Here is a 14005-nt window from a genome sequence, read left to right on the forward strand (position 1 = left end):
TCATGTGACTTTTCATACAATCAAGCATATACACAACCACAATTTGTTCTTTGTTGAGCTCTTGTTCACACTAAAAAATATGAGAACAACCATATCAAAAAAGATCAATGGAGATACGAAAAAAAGGAGATCAAACCTTACTAAGGATGTGAATGGTATAATCTTCCTATTTTTTTGTGACTTTCATGTTTTAGGTTCTTCATTGGTGTATGTTGGATTCTTAATATAGAACTAGGGTTTTATGTGGTTGGATCTTTGTTTGTTTTACAAAAGTTTATAATTCTATTTTCATTGCACACATTTTGGCATGCCCCTCTACCTACCCTTTATTAAGCTTTCTTGTCTATTTGCAGATTAGGCAATGATTACAAGCTTAAATATCGTCTTTGAAATATTATATTGCATCTATGTTTTGTTTGAATTTTTTGTTTTGTAGGTTCACTAGAATCGCATCTATGTGTCATCTTTTCATGTCTATGTGTGATCTTATCGCATCTGTCAATTTCATTTCCACATCATGATTGATATTATCATGTCTATGTATCCTTTTTTTGCATTTCTATTTTCCAGATCTAACAACATTTTGCATTTTATTTCTGAGTCTGTGTTTAATTTTTTGTGTTTGTGTATAATAGAGTCACATCTTGTATATCATGTATATGCCCATTATTATTGCCTATACGATCTGGCTTGTTGTGTATTTGGTCTTTATGATTTACCAGGTTGCAGCTTTTCAAACTAGGTCTATATATAATCTTCTATAAATATATAATGGTTTGACACCCAACATCCCTACACTCCTAAGATATTTTTAACAACATTCGATCATAGTCTTTGAGTAGCTTACCTTGTTATATAATATTTGTTTAATAAAAGTGTCTTTATATTTGATACTTTCTTCCCATATTATGCACTAGGTGTTGTTGCCATTAGAATAAATACCTTCAACTATGGCTTTATCCATTCCCATATCAATAATTTATTTCAACTCTTTCTTTATTTGTGACTCTGTAGCCTCATCTTTCTTTCCATTGGCAATCTTAATATTGACACCATTACATGTCACAATCAAGTTGTCATATACTTTGCTAATATTGTCAATAAATAAGAGCCATTTGGATTTTACTTCTTTAATCCATTCTTGAATAGTCCTACCAATGAAACTATCATTCCATACCTTATCTATGTTAGAAAATAAATCTCTAAACCAAGAATCATCTAATGGAATCTGTACATGTTACAAATCTATGAGCAAATCACATTACAAGAAATATATAACTTTATTATGCAAGGTGCACTGTAGATACCTAAAATTGTCCTAGCCTAATTAAATAAATATTTTATTTATTTAATTATATTACCCTAAGCCTTCTATTAATTACATAGATTTTTATTTATTTAATTAATTCATTTATCCTCTTCTAGCCCTTACCTATTTAAATAAATATTTTTAATCATTTAAAATATCCTTTTCCTAAATGAAATAGATATTTTATTTATTTAATTGGTTGCACTTCTTCTATTAATTATATAGATATGTATTTATTTAATTAATTCATTAGTTTTTTCCCTCCATGACACTTGGCATTCATCTCTTAATTTTCCTTTAACCACCCCCTTCATATTTTATCATATCCTCTACCTATCCTTTAATCTTAGCCGATCATTTATCCTTTCACCTCTTAATCGTACCCCTCCATTTTCTAAGGTGTCTTCTATATAAGAGGATCCTTTTATCCATATCAAATTGTAGCGTCATAAATTGTACACCCTTGCTAGGGTGGTACAATTCCATGTCTAGTTTAGCGCCTGCCTTAGTGTGTTTGCATCTTGCATTGCAATTTCCCTTTAAAAATTTAATTAATTAATTTAATTAAATATAAAGTCATACTTCATCACTCTATGCATCATAAAATTGGGGCTTTACCCTAAGTGTGCCCCTTTTTATTTTATTCCTCCAATAAATCATTTAATCATAAACCCTAATTATGTCTTATTTCAACCTATAAGGCATGATTTTGCATATCAAAAAACCTCAAAATCAGCTGTAACTTTGGGATTCATTCTAATGTCATCATATCTAGGCCCTGAAAAATTTGGTGAAAAGTTAGTCCAACCATGTGCAATGTGCACATGGTCCTCGACATTTTTCCTCAAATTTTGGGAGCGCAATTCTATGATATTATATTGCTTAACCCCAAGAAATTGGTAGGAAATTCAATCTCTAAGTCAACCTAAAGATGAAATTAAGATCTAGGGTTTCATACATAAGAGTTCCCTTTCTTCATTTGAAGGCCTAAGTAAGAAGATCTAAAGAAAAAAGTAAGCAATCAAGTTGGACCAATTTTGAAGGAGCCTTTTATTTAGTGAAAGAGAAGCCTATTTGGATTCTTCAAAAATATTCAACAAAATTAATCAAGAATTCATCAAGTATTGATCATTTTCATTTTCATTTACATTCACATTTACACTTACATGTATCTAGGGTTTACTCTCAAGCATAGGGTAGCTCTAGTTTCTTATCTTTCTCATTTAGGATCTTGCATACACACAAGGTTCTAGCACACACATTATTGACTATTTGTGGAGGTGGAAATCACCAAAATAGGGTTTTGATTGAGGCAAAATCGTATATAGCTACCCAAACCCACTCTTTTCAACTATAGTACAAGTACATATACCCTAGAGGACTTACAGATCTGCAGAAGATGCAAGAATTGTCCTAAGGTCTTAGATATGACCTAATACATTAGGGAGAGGGGCCTGCCACCCTGGTCATATGCAAGAAAAGGGCTTTGTACCCTTGTCCCCCTCAAATTCAATGAATTCTAATAGGGTGCAAGTTTAGGACCTTCAATTTGCAGTTTCTTAGTTACAGCTTCCTGTCAGATTCTCAAGCACAGGGGCGTGGCACCTTGGTCCTGGTCAGTTTAGCTCATTTTCCAGTATTATGTACACATCCAAATCCCCCCCCCCTTCTCTGCTTTCAGTTTCTCAGTTTCAGATGTGCAAATTTGTGCAATTTCAGTTCATATGTGCTTCATTGTTTATCTCCTAATTGAGTTGATCAATCAAACCCTATTTTTCTCATCATAGAAAATAAGAGGAATAGAAACCCTAAGAGATAATCCTTGTCTCTCTCTTTCTCACAATAAGTAGCCAAAGTGAGCTATCTCCATAGGCTCTTTCGTATTCCCAATGTGTTGGCAAAAGTGGGATTAGTTCCTAGTCACCTGATCTCGCTCTTTTCCCCCTACATATTTTGGTGAACCCTAAATCAATCCAATCTTCTTTAATCCTAATTTATTTTCTCAGATCTGAGTATTTTTTCTATTTCAAATTCAAATTTATATTTACAAGGTTTCAATTCCTTGTAAATTTCAAAAAGTTAGAGGTCAATTTTGCTAAAACCGCAATTATTCAATTCAAAATTGAACTTGTGGATAGTTTAATTTGGACCATTAATTTCATATCTGATTTAGGAACACATTTCACTCATAAATTTCATTTTCTAAATCAACATTTAGAGTTCGTGCATTGGTTAAAATTGAACATTTCCTTCTATTTTACATATGTTATCATTTAATAGAGGAAAATTATTGTCATGATGCATTCATTTCATAGATGTGATAATGGGTTAGCTTCCCTTTTTTCAAATTTTCCCTCTCTTAAAGAAACTCCTCCTATATATGACAACATTTTAGTGCCTAAAAGAGTAGTTACCAACCCCTTCAAAACTCTCCCATGCTCTAAGGATGAAGATTTGAAGAGGGATCTTAACAATTCTCCTAAAATGTGCCCTTGCCATCTAGCTATCTTAGAGGAAGATGATGCTATCATAAACACCTTTCTTAATGTTACTTTACCTTCTTTACATTATGCCTCTCTAAATGAAAAGGTATTGATGGACATTGACTTATCTTCTCCTAAATTATGTCTTACCAATGGGGGCATGTTAGTGCAACAAGAGGTTATGTGTACTTCTTTCAAAGGTCTCCTTCCTAAGCATGAATCTTTGGAGAAATATGTTCATATCCCTCCTATAGATTAATCCCCTCATAAGGATCATTTTGTGCAAAAATATGGTATTTTCCCTAATTTTCCTAGTGATGGCATTTCCTCTTTTGATTCCAATAAAATTCCCACTAGAGATGATGCATTAATGAGAAATTCTTACTCTTCTCCTAAAGCTTGTCTTACCCATAAAGATGCCTTAGAAAAAGAAGATGGAATCATAATTAATTTCCTTAATTCTCTCTCCCCTAAAGATTCTATTGAAGACATTTTGATGCAAGAGGATGGTTTAAATACATGTAGTGATTCTCTCCCTCCTTAGGATGAATAAATAATAAACAATGTTATCCCTTCTCCCAAAATTGGCAATAACAATAAGGACATCTTTGTGCAATATATTTCTATTACTTTTTTCAATGACCTCACTATTTGGGATGAACCATTAGAAGAAGGTTTTTCTTATTCTCTACCCCATGACAGAAGGCAATGGCTATGCAGCGGACCAAATGGACTGCCCCATGCCATGCATCCCACCATCACTCATACGGTGACTTCTATGAAAAGGATGGATCCCCATGCATTATTTCCTTCAATCCTATGATAACTGTGCCCTTCCCCACTCTCGTGACATTTTTCATTTTTTTGACTCTCTTTTTTTACTAAGTCTTTTTTGGACCAAGTCTGTGGGGGTGGAGGAAAGTTTTTTTTTTAAATGTATGATTATGTTTTTAAATTGAAATCATTTATTTTAATATTTATTTATAATTATTTATTTATTATATTTGTAAAATAATAAATATAATAAATTTATATTTAATTATATATTTACTTATTAATGCATTCTACTTTTATTACTTATTTAGCAAATTTGAACAAAAATGTTATAGTTTGAATTTATGTTATAGTTTGAATTTAAGTTTTTATGTGTTTTATTTTATGTTTGATTTTATTTAAAAACTTTAAATACATTATTAATTATTAATTTATTATAACTTATTATTTCAAACAAATTAGTAAATAAAAAATTTTAAAAAATATTAAAATAAATTATTTTAATTTAAAAAAACTAGATATATAATTAACTATTAATTTATTATATTTATTATTTTACAAATATAGCTTAAAAAATAGATAAAATATAATAAATAAAAACTCTAAATACATTATTAATTATTAATTTATTATAACTTATTATTTAAAACAAATTAAAACATATAGTTTATTATTTTAAAAAATTAGATATATAATTAACTATTAACTTATTATATTTATTATTATTCTAATTTTATTATTTATTTAGCAAATTTGAACAAAAATGGTATAGTTTGAATTTAAGTTTTTATGTATTTTCTTTTATGTTTGATTTTATTTAGAAAAATTAAATACATTATTAATTATTAATTTATTATAACATTATTTCAAACAAATTAATAAATTAAAAATAGAAAAAAAATTAAAATAAATATAGATTAAATATTAAAATAATAGATTTTATTTAAAAACTTTAAATACATTATTAATTATTAATTTATTATAACTTATTATTTCAAACAAATTAATAAATTAAAATAGAAAAAATATTAAAACAAATATAACTTAAATATTTAAATAATAAGTTATTAAATATAAATTTATTATATTTATTATTTTACAAATATAACTTAAAAAATAAAAACAATATAATAAATTAAAAAATTTAAATACATTATTAATTATTAATTTATTATTTTACAAATATAACCAAAAAAAATAATAAATAATAAATAAATATTAAAATAAATTATTTCAATTTAAAAATATAATCATACATTTAAAAAAAAAAACTTTCCTCCACCCCCATAGACTTAGTAAAAAAGTGAAAAAATGTCATGGGAGTGGGGAAGGAAATTTGGGCACAATTCCCGTAAGATTGAAGGAAATAATGGCATGGAGATCCGTCCTTTTTGCACAAGTCACTGTACGAGGATGGTGGGATGCATGGTATGGGGCGTGCCATTCTATCCGCTGCATAGCCATTGCCATGAGAGAACCCTAGCCAAAGAGGATGAAGTCATGATTGATAACTCCCTTGATAGCATCTCACCGTCCATGAATCTCAACCATTCTCCCTCTAAAAATAAAGCCTCTCCCTCTCCTCAACTTGGTTCTACTCATAAGGATACCCTACTTTCAAGATTATTTAAATAAATATTTATTTTTTAATTTAGTAGTTTAATTATTTCTCTAACTTTAATCTCTTTTAAATAATCAATCTAGCTTTTCCTCCAACATTTATTAAATAAATTATTTTTATTTATTGAATTAGTTTAACCAATATAATCCTTTTAAATTTTTAATCTTTTAATTGAATAAATTGTAATTGTCTAATAAAATCAATTGTTCCTCCAACATTCAGTCATATGTTAAATAAATATATAATATTCATTTAAATTTCGTAAAATTTCCCTCATTTTTTGTTTACTAAATAAATTAGTTTGAAGAAGGGTTGGGGGGCCATATTAATATAAATAAATTAGCTTGAAGGAACTAGCTAATCATTTGCACATTCTTTAACCACTTTCTTTAAAATAAATAATGTCAATCTTGCACAAGGCTCAAAAAGACCCTTATTAATCATTATCATCTAGTTGTTCTCAATCTTTGACCTAATCATGTGAACAAATAACATAATGTCACTTGTAAACTTTTAATTGCCCCTTGCATATTGATAAACAACATTATTCAATTACAAAAATCTCATCTCATCCATTCATCGCTCTCATGTAAAATCTATAAATCCACTCTTCCAAAAGCCATTTTAGAGAAAAATATTTGGATTCAAGGTAATGTTATGCTACTAGATTCAATAATTAATCAATCAATTATTTGAGCCTGACTTTGTCAACATCTATTTGATAATAAGATTGTTCCTTTTATTGTTTGTTTTCATTTCTTTTCTCTAGTGATGTTGTGGCTAGGTATAGACTAGGAAACTTGTTTTGTGCATTATTGCCTATTATTTTTATCTATATTTTGATATGCACGTCAATAAAGTTTATTTTATAATTTTATTGAAACTCTATTATTAATTGTGTGTTGTTTCATTTTTTATGCATGATTAAAAAATCCCTCATTAGATCCTTTAAAAAAAATGATTAACAAGGCTCCTTCCAATCACCTAAAAGTATTTTCCAAACCGACACTATTATCCTAATCCTATCAAACTTGGTGATTGATGCCCCCTAATTATATAAATGACTCGCAATGCAGGGCTGTTATGCTGATTTGACCGGCTGGCCGTGTCTGTTTGTTTCTCTTGTTTTCTTCAAATCTCTTGAAGTAATGAGATTTTGTTCTGCCTTCTTCAACATTGCCAGCTCATTCCTCCTTGACTCTACCGCGAGTAGAGCTTTATTCGATGTAGAAATTAAGCATAAAAACAAACATGACGGGAAACTCAGTGCAAACTTTGTTTGATGCCCTCCTTTTGAATTTATCCGGCATGTTGTTGTACTCATATAACTAGAGCCACAGGGCGGTGGACATCCATCACACGATAATGAATTTAGATTAAATTTGAAGTTAATGTTTAGGTTTATATAGAAATTATTACTAATATTTCAAATCAATGAATTTAGATTAAAATATATGTTAATGTATAGTTAAATTTTAAAATAATACGTTTAGTCATAAAATTGATCAGAAAGAATCACAAATTTTATTTATGATCTGAAACTAATGAATTTGGATTAAATTTTAATTTGACATTTATGTTATACAAGAATTTAAAATTTGGTTAGAGTTGTGTCATCTGTCATACAATCTAACAATTTTAAAAAAATATTTGTCCCTTCAAAAAATGTTTATTGAGACCCTAATACTAATTAAGTATCAACTAATATTATTTTGTTTTCTTGTGGGGTTTCATGTTGGAAGATGTTATGTCCCTATGATGAAATTTTATCTTTTATTGATTTTGCTTTGATTTAATGGTTTGCATATTTGTAGTCATTATAAAAACAAATTAATTGTCTTAGAATCATTACTCTGCTATTCACTTGATCCTATAGTTCACAAAACTGCTAACCAACCAAATGAAATTCCTTAGGACCCTAGTGCCTAATTGGATGATCCCCACTTTTGTTTTCTCGAGTATGTAAATGTTAACAATGATTTCATCAAATTACCACACTTTATACTCTTGAAATGCACAAGAATATTTCTGAATTTTTTCTTCAATTAATGCGCCAATAATTTGAATGTTGTGTACTTATATGAGCCTCTATAAAGCATGTCAAAAGAGCAATCTTTTATTAGTTGATAATATTAAATATCATCTTTAATGGGTCCTCTACCGCATGCCTATTGATTGAGCATGCCTAATGGGTGATGTTATCAAAAAAGAGCATTGCAACCTCTTATACTATATAGGTTTTATAAAGCTTCCAAGCTCTTCTAGATCAACCATTGACTAGTTCATAGCCATGACCTTTTATGGTGGGGCTGCTTCTATGTAGGATTATAGGAAAACTGTTGTTTCTTATTATTATAAAGTAAAATCGATTATTGGTCCTTAAAAATTAAATTGTATATGGAATACATAATTTTATTCTTATTGTTCAAGATCCATTAATAGTGGAACATATGAGATTGTTTTCTTGAAGGAGAAATGATATCCTTAAAATTGTGACTACAAGTATATTGTATTGAGAGAGATAGTTTGAGAAGGAAGGTTAATGGTGACAACCCTTTCAAGAAGAATAGACACCAAAAGGAATGGGTCCACACTTTCCACCTAAGATGTCAAAACTTAGAGTGTTCTTGATAAGTCCAATGGTATATTTAAAGATTTGTTAAGGCAAGAACAAACTAGATTGAGAAATATGTGATATGTGCTACTCAATTTAACAAAGAAAAAATAAGTGAATAGAGTCTTTCTTCAAACTGAAGGAACCTCGTATATGAGAAGGGTCATTGAATCATGTCTTACGAATAGGGTGATGAAATTATTAATAGAAAATAAATCACTTTTGCAGTCTATTAATGAATTTAAATTAACAATTTAAAAAACACATAGACTCATCAATGGAGTTGTTGTTAGAATCATAATTGTTTAGCTGAACTTGAGCCTATTTGTAAATGCTAACTAAGACAACCACTAAACCTAGATCTACAAACTAATTCAACAAAATCTAAATATAGAAACTAAAAATTCATGCAAATAATGTGAAATAAATAAAATATACTTTCGCATGCAAGAGATGGTTATCTCCATTGTTCTCCTATCATCCATGATCTTGTATTGATGGTGTTTATACTCGGATTTGTATGCACTTGCACAAGAGTACAAGGAAACATGGATGTGGTTGTCATGTTGTAGGCTAGAATTATTTTGGGAGAATATAGGTTTATTTTTTATAGATGTGATGTAGAATGAGAGAAGAAATCCTCTTTTATAGAGATCATCCTTAAAATGGAGCGTTTAGACTATGAGATGGGTTGACTTTAGAGAAAAAACAAAGTGAATGAAGAGACAATTGACACTTCTCACATGCCTACAAATTTAGATTATGATCCATGCAAACAAGTTGGAGGGTTGGGATTAAACAGGAAAAAAGGTAAGTGAATTAATTAGATAAATAAAAGTATTTATCTAATTAATAGCGGAAAGGGCTATGTAAATTAAATAAATAAAAAATTATTTAATTTAGGAAAGAGTTGAGATTAAATAAATAATAAATATTTATTTAAATTAGATAGAAGAGGGTTAGTGAATTAATTAAATAGATTAAAATATGTATTTAATTTTAATGGATAATTTTTGGTGTCTACAATAAGAATGCTTTATTTGGTTCTTCTAGGAATTCCTATCTCCCATGCTATCGGTACAATATTATCATAGATGCTACTTGTGGCATTCGCTTGTGGAAATATATGCAAAATAATCTTTGAAGCCATTGTGTTATTTGTCATGTATTTATTTGATGTGGGTGATTAGTGCATTTCTAATGGAGTTTAGATGGTTGTAAAAGTAATTACTTCATCTTTACAATAGTGTTTATTGGAATGACAACAGAAAAATCTATACCATTCAAACCCTATATTATCTACAAAATCAATAAATAACTATTGTAGGAATCCAAATATAGGAGAGATTAGTGCATAAATATATAAAATGCCTCAAAGATATATATAGATTAGACTTGTCAAAAATATTTATAAAATTTCAGATCAACCTTTGTTAGCTTCTTTTCTATGTGGTAGATTAAATTAACTTTGATAGAGGAATGCTTAATCTACTTCAAGGAATTCAAACTTAGCCAGATTGATACCTTCAAACTATTAAGGTATTGTCACTAGTAATACAATTAAAAGGATGGGGACAATTATTTTTGAAGGATAAGACTTGACAAAGGAGGAAGATACATACATTAATTAAATCAAGAGGATTGGAAGTATAAACTAATGATCTTCTATATACATTATAGCTTACGTGTGCCACATAACTGATGGATGCTACAGACCTAGATGGGAATGGAACATTGATTACCTTCAAATTACTATAGCTATAGTGTATATGAACATTTAATAGACAATGAAGATCAAATTTTTTCTACCTTTTAATTGATAAATATAATAGTGGGTATATTATGAAAATGCATTGGAGAAAACCATGAAAATGTCTAGATTGAGTAATGAAGCATCCATTGGAGATATAATTAATGGGATAGATGTAGGCATTGATAATAATCTCAACTATTTACACCAACTATTTGTACATCTATCTTTGTGGCTTGGAAATTTATAAAGAAATGATTAAAGTCGCACTCCTATAACTAGTACAAGAAAACCATTTGATGAAAGTCTTGAAAGCCATATGCTAGTCAAATTAATAATAAATACATTTTTATCATAAATTTAATTTAATTAATATTTTAAAATATCTTTTTTAATTAGTTGGAAGTGCATGCTCATTAGAAAGGCTATGTAATATTTTTTCAAATAACTTATGAAGTCTAAAAAGTAATTACTATGCAATTAGGAGTTAGTTATGGGCTTGAAAGGTATAAAAGAAACACTTTCAAATGTAAAAGGGTTGATTTTTTCAAGTGTCGCAATCATTTCTAATAGAGCTAGTGAAAAACATAGGTCTTTTTGGATTCACATGTGGATTTTTTTAAGTTGTATAATATTCTTATTTTTTGAGTTTTTTTTTGCATTATTATTACCAATGTTTCATATGTTAAATCAATAATTCCTTTTATCATTATCATAAACCATTTGATCAGCTATTTGATCATTTATAAATTATGCAACATATGACATAAAGTAGATAAAACTAAAGAAATTTTTACTTCCTTTGCATATATGAAATTGACAATTACTTTTAAACTACAAGTTCAATAAAAAATTAGCCTTCCTACTTTGGATACAAAAGTGTTGAAGCTGGAAGAAAGTACTAAATGGCTCTTCACATAGTTTGATATGGCTATGAGAAAGACTAACAGACTTGAGGGTATGGCTGAGGTGAGAGCTAGGGTTGATAAATGGACTATGGATGAAAAGGATGAATGGGTCTAAGAAGTTGCTAGTAATATGGATGGAAAATTAGAGAAATGGGACAAATTTGATGGGATGTTGAATGACCTTTAAGAAAAGGTGTCTCAGAGAAATAAGAGAAAGGCAATAATGGAGCTAAAGAAAAGCCAAGAGATCCTAAAGTGAAAAGTTGATGATATGTCCATGCTGAGCTAGGAGATGGCCTTGAAGAATGTGGCTTTCTTGTAGGCTATTTAGGAGGAAATTGATCACAAGAAAGTGATGTATAAGAGGCATACAACCTTGAAAGATTCAACTTCCTTGTAGGCTATTTGCAAGGAAATTGATCACAAGAAAGTGAAGCATAAGAGTCATGCATTGTCTTTCTCTACTATAATGGAGCCTCCTATCTTTGTGGTCAAAGAAACTCCAGATTCTGGTACTCTGATTCTTATTAAGGACTCTAACAAAAACAAATTTATCTAATAAAGTTATAGGTTTGTGTAAAGATTGGCAAGAGTGTAACGCCTCCACCTAGGAGACCATCCCTTTGCATCTTTGGCAAGTGGCTAGTTAGTTTTTCAATTTTTTGTTTTCTAGTTTTGTCTCTAGTCTTGGTTTGGTTTTTGGGTATTTCCTATCTATTTTTGGTGTTTTTTGTCTATAGCTAGATGTGGATTCCTCATGCACCCTAAGTGATGCTTTTTAGCAGCTATGTAATGGTTCGGACCTATCCTACTTTTTATTAATCAGAAATACAAGCACAATAAAAATTAAATTAAAATACATAAAACCTATAAACTAACATCAATTTTTAAAAACCTATAATATTGATAAGAAACCATACACTACTTTCTTAATATTGAATTCCATACATCAAACATAAAAAATCCAAGAATATTATAAAACAAAGATCTCGAAGACTTTTTTAACAACCAAAGTGAACAAAAAATTTAGTTTATATCAGTCCTCAATTTTATCTCTTTCGCTTTAACACCTCATATGCTGCCAGCTTTGGTCGCATACTTTCTCTGTATAATCTGTCAACAATTCTTTGCAATAAAATTAAGGTTTTCCCTTCTTCAATTTTGTTAATGGTGACCATTAATCCTTTCTTTATTTTGACATCACTGAGGCTAACAATACTATCACCCAGCATCAGTAAACCTACAATCATCCATTCTCCTCTCTTTTGAAAGAGATGCACACTGGTGTGACTTTTATGGGTGAGCTTCATATTCATTAAAGGAGTTATAAGAAAAGTATATATAGTGATTGCACTCGATGAGCTTCCCATCTCCACCACATGCTCTCCTCTCTTTACCTCAGCGACTGTTTGGGCATCGATCACTTGCAAAAATAAGTTTATATTCAAATTGCTTATCGCTTTAGGCATTGTCTTCCCTATTAAAAAAGTATACTCTATCGGCAACCTCTGAACCATTTAAAACATCAATGCAAAGTGAGCCAACATCAAACAATTATTAGAAATATTAGCAACACAAAACAACATTTTATTTTAAATGCAACTGCGGAACTGGTTGAATTATATCATGAGAATTGATTACAACCAACCAGTAACATCTAGGTTATAGAAACTGGCTCATAGGTTTCCTATAACATGCTCAAAATACAAAATAGGTAACAATCAGGTGCTCAAACTTAAGATTTCGCTTCTATGTTCCATCTACCACCTTCCATCACATTCTAATGCTTGATTACAATGATTTATACAATCCAAGGGGATCCAGTTGATCCAAAAAGGGATCAAAACCCAAAGAACAAGACCTAACATGTAAAACCAACAAGGTCGGCCTCTGCCAAAGGATTCCTCTGAAAAATCCAAAGGACAAAGTGAGGATTAAAGGGAAGTTCAGATACACGCCAAGGAACAATGGAATCAATGCTCAAGGATCCACAAGCTACAGAAAGGATTTGGTAGATTACCAATGCAAATAGGTCTGGGCAATCGATAATAGAAAATTGTCTCAAAAACTGGTAGCAATAACTTGTTGAAAAATGATCCAAATGTTTCATAGTTTGGGAATAAGGAATATGATCAAGTCTGCAAGAAAAATCCAATTTCATAGGTTCTGTTGAGCCAAATCTGGGAAAATTCAGAAAAAAATGCTGAAACTGCAAACAGAAAAGAAAAGAGAAAGAAATGGTTTTTTTTTGTTGATGCAAGATTGCCAAGAACCGGGTATGCTCCTGCATCAAATCATACCTTGTCCGTTAATTCCAAGGCCCTTTCCTTTATAGCCCATCTTAGTTAGCAACCTCAATCTAACAATTTAAGATTGTTTCTTAGAATCACCAAGAGAACAAGGAGGAGAATGAGAAGAATGAGGAGCTTTCACTGAGTCTGCATCTTTAGCTTTCTTCGACAAGCCTTCCTTTTTAGATTTCTATTCCTCATACATCTCATCAACCTTGGCTTTCATTACCATGAAGGCCTTACAAAATTCTACAT

The sequence above is a fragment of the Cryptomeria japonica genome, chromosome 7, assembly GCF_030272615.1.
Source record: "Cryptomeria japonica chromosome 7, Sugi_1.0, whole genome shotgun sequence".
Taxonomy (NCBI): Eukaryota; Viridiplantae; Streptophyta; class Pinopsida; order Cupressales; family Cupressaceae; genus Cryptomeria; species Cryptomeria japonica.